Consider the following 10402-nt stretch of genomic DNA (forward strand, 5'->3'; position numbering starts at 1 on the left):
GTCACGAGGAGTGTACTCTCTCTCGATCTCCAATCAAAGCAAGCTATTCTCTTTCTCTCTCTTTGCAAATCTTGCAGCTCGGTAAGCAGGTAAAGCTCTTTCTCTCTCTCTCGAGCTTGAACAAGAGCAAAGCAAGGCAAGAAGCAAGAGGAAAGCACAAGGCAGGCAAAGCAAGGGTTAAAGCATCAGATAGCAATTGAAGAGCAGGAGGAAGTTACAACTAGAGAATGGTAATTAAGCCGGTCCAAAGCATAAAGAGCGGGAAGTTGCAGCACAGTTTGTAATAATTGAAGCATGATGATCGACATAGTGAACTTAGATGAGGTTTGCAGAATCTTGAAAGTACAAGAGGCACATAAAGCAACATAAGAAAATTTCCATCATCCACTATTGACCGCTGGGTCAACAACACGACATAACTCAAGTTTCGTACCAAAGTCTTATCTTTTGCGAGTTATGAAATGCTACGGATTATGGCTATAAACGTCATTTGTAATGAGTAGTTATTCTAGTTTCAGAAGCCGGGGTGCAATGGCACTTCCAGATTGTAAATACAAAGCCATTTGACCCTTTCAAGCCCATTTTTGGTTAAACCTAAGGTAGCCTTAGTATATAAGGTACCTAGGTCATTTTGTAAGAGAACTTTTAATCATAATCAAATTTTAGCGCTGCCTTCTACTGTGTGTGAGAGAGAAAGAGAGAGAGTGTGAGCTTCATCCTCTTGCTACGCCCAGCTTGCTCAACGCATTGGAGATCCGACTGCACCATTGTTGTAGGCTCGAGGAGAGCTACGCGACAACGCCAAGCATTCCACGCGAGACGAAGCGCACACGTCGATGCATCTATGAGCTATTTGTGGCCGTAAGTGTATCAAACGATGTCTGTTTCTGTGTGCTAGTAGTCTATAGAATTGTGGCGACGTAAGCTATGCATAGGTACTCATAAATTTCAATTTCGGGCACTATCAAAATCTTGCTCTTTCATCCTACGCGTTTTTCGCAGATGGATTTTGAGTGAGGGTTTTGAGTGTAGAAGCTTAGGGACAGGTGTATCCTAGTGAGGGGATGGTGTTCCTTAAGTTTCGTATGAATCTGGCATGATTTGGTGAGTTACCTTCTGTATGTGTGTATGTGGCTAGGTGGTGTAGTTGAGGGCAGTGAGGTTCTTGATTGTGGTTTAGTTGGCCTTCCAGAGTGTTGTATGTGTAGGATAGTATCAGCCTGACAAGCTTAAGAGATTTCCTCTGTGTGCCTATCGTGTCATCTGTGTCCTCGATTGACATTATGTGTATCTAGGTAGTGTTTGCATGCACTTCATGGGTGTGTGAGTCGCTTCCCGTCCAACATTGGCGCCGCTGCCGGGGACACAAGGACCTAAGTAGGTTTCCTACTAACACTCGTGTGATGGTTGCTTGATTTAGTTTCGGCTAAAGAAAGCGTTTTTCTTAAGTGAATCCGGAAGAGGATATTCCGTGATCAAGTGGATAGCCAGGAAGCGTGTGTCTTGCCGAGGGTCTGCGGACTAGATAGGTTTAGTTAGGATCTCAGGATTAGAGTAGTTGTTGGTGGTCGAGTGATTTGTGAGGTGATAAAAGCGTTTACTAGTCCGTGTGTGGCAGTGAAGCGTTTTTCTACTCATAGATGCAAAAGCCCATATGATTTGTAGGAGTAGCTTTAGGTAAGTGATCCGATTCTGATCTAGAGCTATTCAGCATTGAATTATTTGCTAAAGTGCTTGATTGCATTTGAAATCACGGAAAAGTGTGCTTTTGAGGGTAAAAATGCATTAAACAAGCTTTTGTGGATATTTTTGTATGACTGACTGATGCTGTGCATATAAAAGAGCATTTGCAAGGGTTCTGTGAAGAAAACCTGCAATTCTGTAAACATAGACATCCTACGCGTAGGATGTCTCAAGGGGGTTTTGGAGACCAAATTTGAAAATTCTGACTGCACTAGTGGGTTCAGAGGGTAGGTTTTACCCTAGTAACATATTGACTTGGATGTTTTTCTCTATTTTTGTTGACCAAAACCAAAAGGCGGAGTCAGAAAACGTAAAATTTCAAAAAAGGCTTAAATTGAGTGATTTTTGTATGTTTTTGCAATTGTGAAGCATACTTGCACTTGCTGAGAGCATAAGAAAGCATCAGGGACACTTCAGTCTGAAAAAATCAGCAGTAGACATCCTACGCGTATGATGTCCTACAGGGTGATCTGGGCACTTTTTTTGAAAATCTGAGATTACCAGTGTGTTTAGAAGGTAGGTTTTACCCTATTTTCACCTGGAAAGTGGAAATTTGACCAAATTTTGACGGATCAAAGCCAAAAGACGAGAATTGCCAGACATCCTACCCAAATTGTGTCCAAGGCCTAATTTTGAGACCAAACCATAGGATGACTCCATAAGCATGTTCTAAATGTTGTATTGAGTGCATGTGATAAATTTCATCTCATTTGGGTCAGTGAAAGTGAAGATTGAACATACTTTAGCATTTTTTATTGAAAAAAAGGCAAGAACAGCTAAAATTTGGGACTTTTGAAATCCAAACCAAAATCTAAGCATACCACTGGGTTGCTGACATCAAGGGGAAGCTGTGGGACAAGTCTGGGGTCAAACATGCCAAAAAGACATCTTACGCGTAGGATGTCTTCTGTGTGATTTTGGACTCTAAACAAAATTTTGAGCATACCACAGTGATCAGCACCTTAAGGAGAGTCTGTGGTTCAAATTTGGGGCAGTTCTGAGCAGTTAGACATCCTACGCGTAGGATGTCTAAGGCATGATTTAGAGGCCAAATTCAAACTATGGACATAGCAAGGTGTTGTATAGCCTTAGGCAAGCCTCTTAGTCAAATTTGGAGTTGATTTGACTTAGTAATTCATCAGAACAGACATCAGGCTTTTGGAACAGATTCTTGATCATTTGACCAACCTATAGGTGTCAGAATCAAAAAGTAAAAATAGCTGTGAGTTAAGCACATCAAGGGGAAGCTACAGTGCAAGTTTGAGCTGAAACAGAGCAAAAAGACATCCTACGCGTAGGATGTCTCTAGCTTGATTTAGGACTGCAAACCAACCTATGAGCACACCACTGTGATCAGCACATCAAGGAGAAGCTGGGGTGAAAATTTCAAGTCATTTTGAGCAAAAAGACATCCTACGCGTAGGATGTCTCAAGGCCATTTTTAAATCCAAATGAAAATCTAAGCATACCATTGTGTTGTTGGACTTAAGGGGAGTCTTTGGACCATATTTTGTTAAATTCTGAGCATATAGACATCCTACGCGTAGGATGTCTCTAGGCCAGTTTTAGGGTCCAACTATACTTTTGACCATACAGAAGTGTTCACAGTGTCACAGAGATCCCAAATCTTCTTTTAAAATTGAAATTGGAAACTGCATTTCACGGTTTTGGCCATAACTTTCACAAACGGTATCGGATCGGAAAAGTTTTTATATCAAAACATAGCCTGAGAGCGGCTCTACAGATCTTAGAGAAAAACTTGAACTAGACGAATGTTGACGGCAACTGTTTAGTTCAACTTTGAAAAAAACATCGTTTAAGGCCTCAAAATTCATACGGAAGTCAGGGGTGTCTAAAAGCGACAATTTGCGAGAATTGTGAGACGGAACGGTTGCAGTTTTGGACATAGTTTCGACTTTTCCCTAACTAAAGCACTTGAACACAGTGGACTAAGTCTACTTGAACCAAGCAAAAGCTCTTAAGCCCAGAAATCATGTCTACCCTAGATTCAAACGTAGCTTACACAAGATTGGAGATCCCGACGATAGAGGAATATCCTCCCACAATGGATCTTCCAAACTTGCAATTGATAAAGACCCATCTTGTTGAGAGAGTTTGGATGATTGGTCATGAGAGTGAAGGACTATATAGATACATTGACGACAATGAGGTCAATCTTTATAGGTGCTCAGATCCATACCTAGAAGAGATAACGGATTACAAGCTCTTATATGTCCACATACGGAGTCGACTGTCAATGGAGATCTATAGTTGTCGACAAGTATGGACAAGAATACAGAGTTGTAGAAACCACAAATCCACAGACTGTACTAGAAAGAGGTGGATATTTGGTCAATGAAGGACCACAGATGCCTCCACCAAATACGAGAATTCCTATAGGAATTCCAAGAAGAGAGCCACCAGGATTCCCTTCAAGAGAGATAACGAGAGAAGGATTGGGAGAGTCTCTGGTTAGATTTGTAGACAATCGACGAGTTAGACCAGCCCAAGTCCAGAAATGGGTAAACAGAAAATACTCCGGAGATAAAGATTCGAGAGATCACGTAGCGGCTTTTAGAAGAGTGATTAGAGCAGAGGAAGTTTCAGATTTTGCGACACAGTTTGCGGGATTTGGATTGACTCTAGAAGATGATGCAGCTACATGGTTCGACTCGGTGGAAAAATGGGATTTTGAGACCCTAGATGAGCTGTTTGAGGAGTTTATTGAAGAATTCTCGCCAAAAGGAATTTCTCACAACACGGTCTCGCAAATCCATAGATTCAAACAGAAAGAGCATGAATCAGTACGCAAAGCATCATTACGGCTCAAGAGATATGTTAAGCTCTGTTCGAGAGCGGAATTACCTACGCAAGCACGACTGATGCTGATCTTTATCCAGGGAATGAGAGATGAGGGCCTTCAGAAGGATCTTCATATGATAAGGAGGATGACGCTAAACAAGTTAATCAAAGAGGCTCTTTATCTAGTGGATAACTGTGAGGCATACAAAGAAACGGACTTAAAGAGTCAAGGAGATGACACATCCTCCCAGCACAGTGTTTTACAGATAAGTGAGTCCATTGACAAGCCAACGACACCTATTGATCAAGAAAAGCTTATCGACGACTTGGTCAAGAGGTTGATTCCTCTTGTAAGGTCTGATTTGGGAGAGCCGAAGTGGTGTGAAATTGAGAGAAAATGGATGAACCATACAGGGAAAGAGTGCTATTATAGCATGGAAAATGCTAGGAAGAGGTATGTACAACCTGTTCAAGAAGCACCTATTCCACCTAGATACATTACGGGGAATGTGCCAAGACCAGTAGGAGTTTTGAGGCCACAGCTTGTCTTAGGACAACAACGTCCGTTGCCAGGTGCTAGAATGCAGGTAGACATGAGATACATTCCAATGATGGAAGCAACAAATAAACCAACGCCAATACCAGCTACAATGTGGTATAGAAACCAAAGTGAGTACTACCCTTCGGAGAAACAAAATGTGAGAGAAACACATGGAGTGGTGAGGCCGGTACAACCTCCACCTCCTGGGTTTCAGTCGAAAGAAAGAAGGTATGAAATGGATGGAAGGACATTGTGATTCATTGCAAATAGCGGCTTATCTAGGCCAAATCTTGCTTATAGCCAAGAGGAAATGCTAAAATAATCTCCTCAACCACAGACAGATTGTCACAAAAGTCGTGACAACCACTTGGTCAAACAATGTCCTCATACGGAGATCACTGAAGTAAATGCTTATTGTCTTGAGTGTGGCATCACTCACTTGATCCCCGATTGTCCAAAAAAACCAAACCAAATCAGGAAAATCACGACAAATGTATCAGGGATTGTTCAACTACCTAGTAGCTCAGAAAATGAAAATGTTGTACCAGTGCAAGTGGTTACGAGAGAACAAGTTCAAAAGAAAGCTGATGAGAATCCAGAGAAAAAGAACACGGAAAGTGACACAAGTCCAAAGACAAATGATGGACCAAAGACAGACGTACCTAGTCAGAAAACCAAGAGCAAACAAAATAGTTGGAAAGCTAGAAAGACTAGGATAAAAGCACGCAGGGAATGAGAGAAAAAATCCCTAGCTAAGAAGCTTACCGAAGCTAAGGAGAAGATAAAACAACATGAGGAAAAGGATGCACCTTCTCTTACACAGATGGTTAAACCTCTAGAAGACCCATCCACGGATGAGAAACCGAGAAGTGCTAGTTCAGGAGGATATGTGCTAGTAGAGAAGGTAAGTGAGACATTAGATGCCCTCTTGAAAGCCTATGATGCGAGGCTCAAAAACAACCAAACCCAAGAGCACAGGTGGATGACATATCCCTATGTTGAACTAGAAAAGCAAAGGTTTGAAATGTGGCAGAAAATGATTCAAACAGCCCAAGCTTTACTAGAACCACCAATTGCAAAACCTGACGATGTGATCCGTGTCATGCATACACAAGAAATCCCACCAAACCAGGAACTAAAAGAGCCAGATTCTAGTCATGAGCACAGACCAAACCTCAAAGACCCAACATTAGAACCAAGGATAGTACTGAATACCACGGATAACTCTTCCGAGGGATTTCACCAACCTATACCTGAGGATTGTAAAGAGGTAGATGGTCTTGACGAATTGTGGAAACAAGTCAAAGAGGCCAATGAAGCTGATGACCTAAGAAGACAAGTAGACAAGACTGGTGATGAACGAGGAGTGTTTCTACCACCAATAGAGGAATTTGAGACTAGATCTCAAATGAATCTAGACGTGCAATCGTGTTGGGGCGACAAAGGATCTGTACACTCTATGGATAGTCAACCCCATTCACTAAGAACACTACTGTCCTACATGGGAGAGTACGAGACCAAGTCAGATGTGGTTGCAGTCCCATCACAGAGACTGTCTCCCAACAAGGCCATCGATTCAAAGGGGCTAGTAGATATTCTATCTACCCCAGTCACTTGTACAATAATGTTAGCCGAGTTGCTCACAATAAGACCAAACATGTGGGCTAATGTGGGTAAATTTCTAGAGAAATTTGGTGTAAAAACCCCAATGACTCAAATCGAGGAACGCATCAAAGAGCTTGAAATGCCTCAACTAAATACTAGGCCACTGTCATTAAACAAGGTAGGCGAGTATTACGAGGGAGAAGATGGAAACACCACACTTCCTTTGGAATTCAATGGTGTAAAACCATGGCAATCCTTGACAGTGGAGCTGGTGTGGCCATTGCAACCAAACAGGTTTGGAAAAAATGGGGAAAACCTGCCTTGATATCCACACGAATGACCCTGCTGCTTGTAGGCGGACACAAGAAAAAGCCCATAAGACTGCTAGAAAAAGTACTTGTTACTTCTTGTGGCATTGAATATGAACACACTTTTGATGTTGTTGACTTTGGCAAGAAGAACAACTATGACATCATTCTGGGAAGACCATTCATGCGACAATTGAAAATGGTCCAAGATTGGGGTTATGACCATATATACCTGAGACATATGGAAACCATAACAAAGGTAAACTTGAGGGACCATAGCTATAGGGATGTGACGAGAACACCAGTTGAGGATTTTGATTCCTCCACAGTAGCAGGATTAGAGCTTCCAGCTTGGTTAGGTAAGCCTAAAGAACTGTGGATGTGTGGAGCTTCACAATGTGGTAGCTTGAAACATGAGGAATGTATCCTAGAGCGGGTTATAGAGGATATGGACTATATCCCAAAACCATTTCCTGAAGAAGAGTTAGAGCCTTTTGGATGGGAACACATCTTGGCTACTCTGGACGTGTGCGTCATGGAGGATGCTCCCACAACAAAGTTTTGTGATGAAAATGGCTATGATGTCGTTCCTTATTTTGCAGTGAGTGTAATCCAGGAAAACGAAGAGATCCAGACATCAACAAGCTCTCAAAATAAGGAGCAAACAAAGACATGTGGAGAATCAAAAGATGAAGAGGACGACGAGTTCTATGACTCTGTAGAACACTTCGAGCTTCAAGAAGATCAACGACCCGGGAATCAATGTCATCGCTACATGAATAAAGTGCATCAAAAGTGGATTCCAAAGTCCTCGGTAAAGACACAGCCACCACAAGCATCCTCATACACGACTCCTAATAAGGATGCAAAGACTCGGCTAGGAGGAATATGACTAGAGCAATGAGCTAACAATGCTCTAATCAATGGGCTAGAAAAGTCCTCCAAGAAACTACCACCAACGAGCAAACAGACAGTAACTTTCCTCTACCAGCCAAAAAATCAAGAGAAAGTACAAGAAGTCAACCTTGCTGAGGATAGTAGCGATAGTGATGAATCTTACGACATCCCCTATCATCAACTCAGGCCATCACTATCACCAACCCCTTCAGCAACAACCATGACAGGTCAAAAGAACAGGACAACAAGTCAAAGCCAAAAAGCTCAACAAATCTGGATACCAAAAAGCCAGATCGGCCAAAAAAAGATATGGATCAAGAAGAAAAAGATCTCTAATGACAAATCACAAGATCCAACACCAAAACAAAAACAAGAAAAGCGTGCACGAACGGGTAAGAATATCACAAAGTCACAAGCTTTCACAACTCAGGTTTGGGCTCCAAAGAAGTTGATTCAAGAACAAAAAAGTCAAGAATTCATTTGGATTCCAAAACAACTACAGTATCAACTTTCAAATCCTGAATCACGTCCCCAACCAAGCGTACAAGGGCTGAAGCTAAGACCACTGTCGACTCACACAACAAAAAGGTGGATCCCAAAGAAGTCTCTTCAAACACAAACGAAGCACGGGCAAGTATGGGTTCCCAAACGAGAGCCAGCAACAAAACAGCCAATAATCGCAAAGAAATGGGTCCCAAAGAAGAACAACCGAACTGCTGTCAGCACATCGCCGCTTGAATTCTTACAATTCTTCCTACGATTACAGTACAGTTAGAAGAGAGCAAGTCGCTTCAATCAAGCAACGATACAGGAGCTTCAAAGACCATTACATTTCTTAGAATAGGAAGCCTCGCCAACAAATGCCAATAAGCAAATTGCTTATACCCACATCTTGCACAACATAAATCTTTTCCATGCATTGACTGTGTATGCATAATAGGGCTACATTACAAGGCCTACATAGGCACAACTTTTAATTGCCCAAGCACAACACATACCCTTTGCGATACCCTGTCGTAAAGGATGACTCCAAATAGGAAGGGGGGAGGCACTCTGAATGCGGACCTAACATTATGACTATTAGAGGGCAATGTTTTGTGAGATGCATTGAATTTTTGCGTTTTATTGTGATAAATTTTTTGATGAAATTTAGAGTATATGCCCTCATAGTAGTGTTACAGAGGAGTATGGGGACAAAATCCATATATGAGCCCCTAGGGACATGTGTATAGTGTACATAGCATTTAGATTTCTGTTTGAATGATTTTTCTTTTGTTAAGTTGTTTTAAGATTTTCATTGTTTATTATTAAGAAAAAAAATCCATAATCCACATGAAGAAACGACTGACGAGAGGCCTGAGCACTACAAAGAAATGAAGGTACAGGAAAACGATGAAACTTCACGAAGTATGTCTCAGCAGCCACTACAACAGCCAAAGAACTTGTCACAAAGCAGTGTCAACAGGCAACCGACAAGTCATACAAGTCAGAGTCGAGTAGCTAAGCCACCAAAAGAGTGAGGTGTTAGTCCCAAAGCTTCAAGTAATATTCTCTGTGGTCTAAGCGTCTTAGCTATTCTAGGTACTGCTCAAGCTGGAAGAGTTGAGCATATTTACATTGTGTCGCTCATGCTAGTATAGGTGAGCAAAAGAGTCGAAGTCTAAGTACTTAAGTCTGGTGAAGTGAAGGAGAAGGTCCAAAAGACACTCACGTACTGAGCATAGTGAGATACGAGTGGAGAAACTTCTACATCGAAAACCCTTCTTGGAAAGGTGGAAGCTATTGAGACATCTTTTGATGTCACATGTGCTACATTTATTCCTCGAAACACCCATCATCTCCTTCTTTCACATTGCATGCTTTTGTTGACAAATTTCTCATATGCATATAGAGTGTCCCATAATTGGCACTTGCATCAGGCACTCTTTCCGTGTTTCACCCAAGCACTCACCTTTCATGAACATGTACTTCACGTCAACTGCTCAACTCCAATAAGCGCGTATACCAAAGGCATTTTTTTTCCCACCGGGTTTTTTCCCTTTGGTCATCCAGGTTTTAGACCCTAATCTAAAGACACCTATCACCATCTTCTTGTACATATTCCTTCTACATCAACAATAAGGAAATGCTACTCAAATCAATTGACAAATGAATTGGAGCACCAATTTCAGATCATAGCATACTTCTCCTCAATGGCGAGTCGAAGAATGGCCTACAATGACAAAGCTGCAGACAACACTAACAACATGATTACACAGGAACAAAGAAGTACCCAATGAAGAAGAGCAGACATAAAAGTAATCAGAGGATCTCAAAAGATGAATGGTTACGATGATAGACGTCCACTCTAATGGATCATAGTTCTTGTTGTGGTTGGACAAAGATACAAGCAGTGAAACAGATGAAGCCAAAACAACAGCAAAGTGTTGATCGTTGGGTCAACAACACAACATAACTCCTTACAAAGTTGTCATTGGCTCACAAGATCAGAAAGCCAATCACTCAA

Source organism: Adiantum capillus-veneris, chromosome 12 (assembly GCF_014529385.1).
Source record: "Adiantum capillus-veneris isolate H3 chromosome 12, ASM1452938v2, whole genome shotgun sequence".
NCBI classification, from domain to species: Eukaryota; Viridiplantae; Streptophyta; class Polypodiopsida; order Polypodiales; family Pteridaceae; genus Adiantum; species Adiantum capillus-veneris.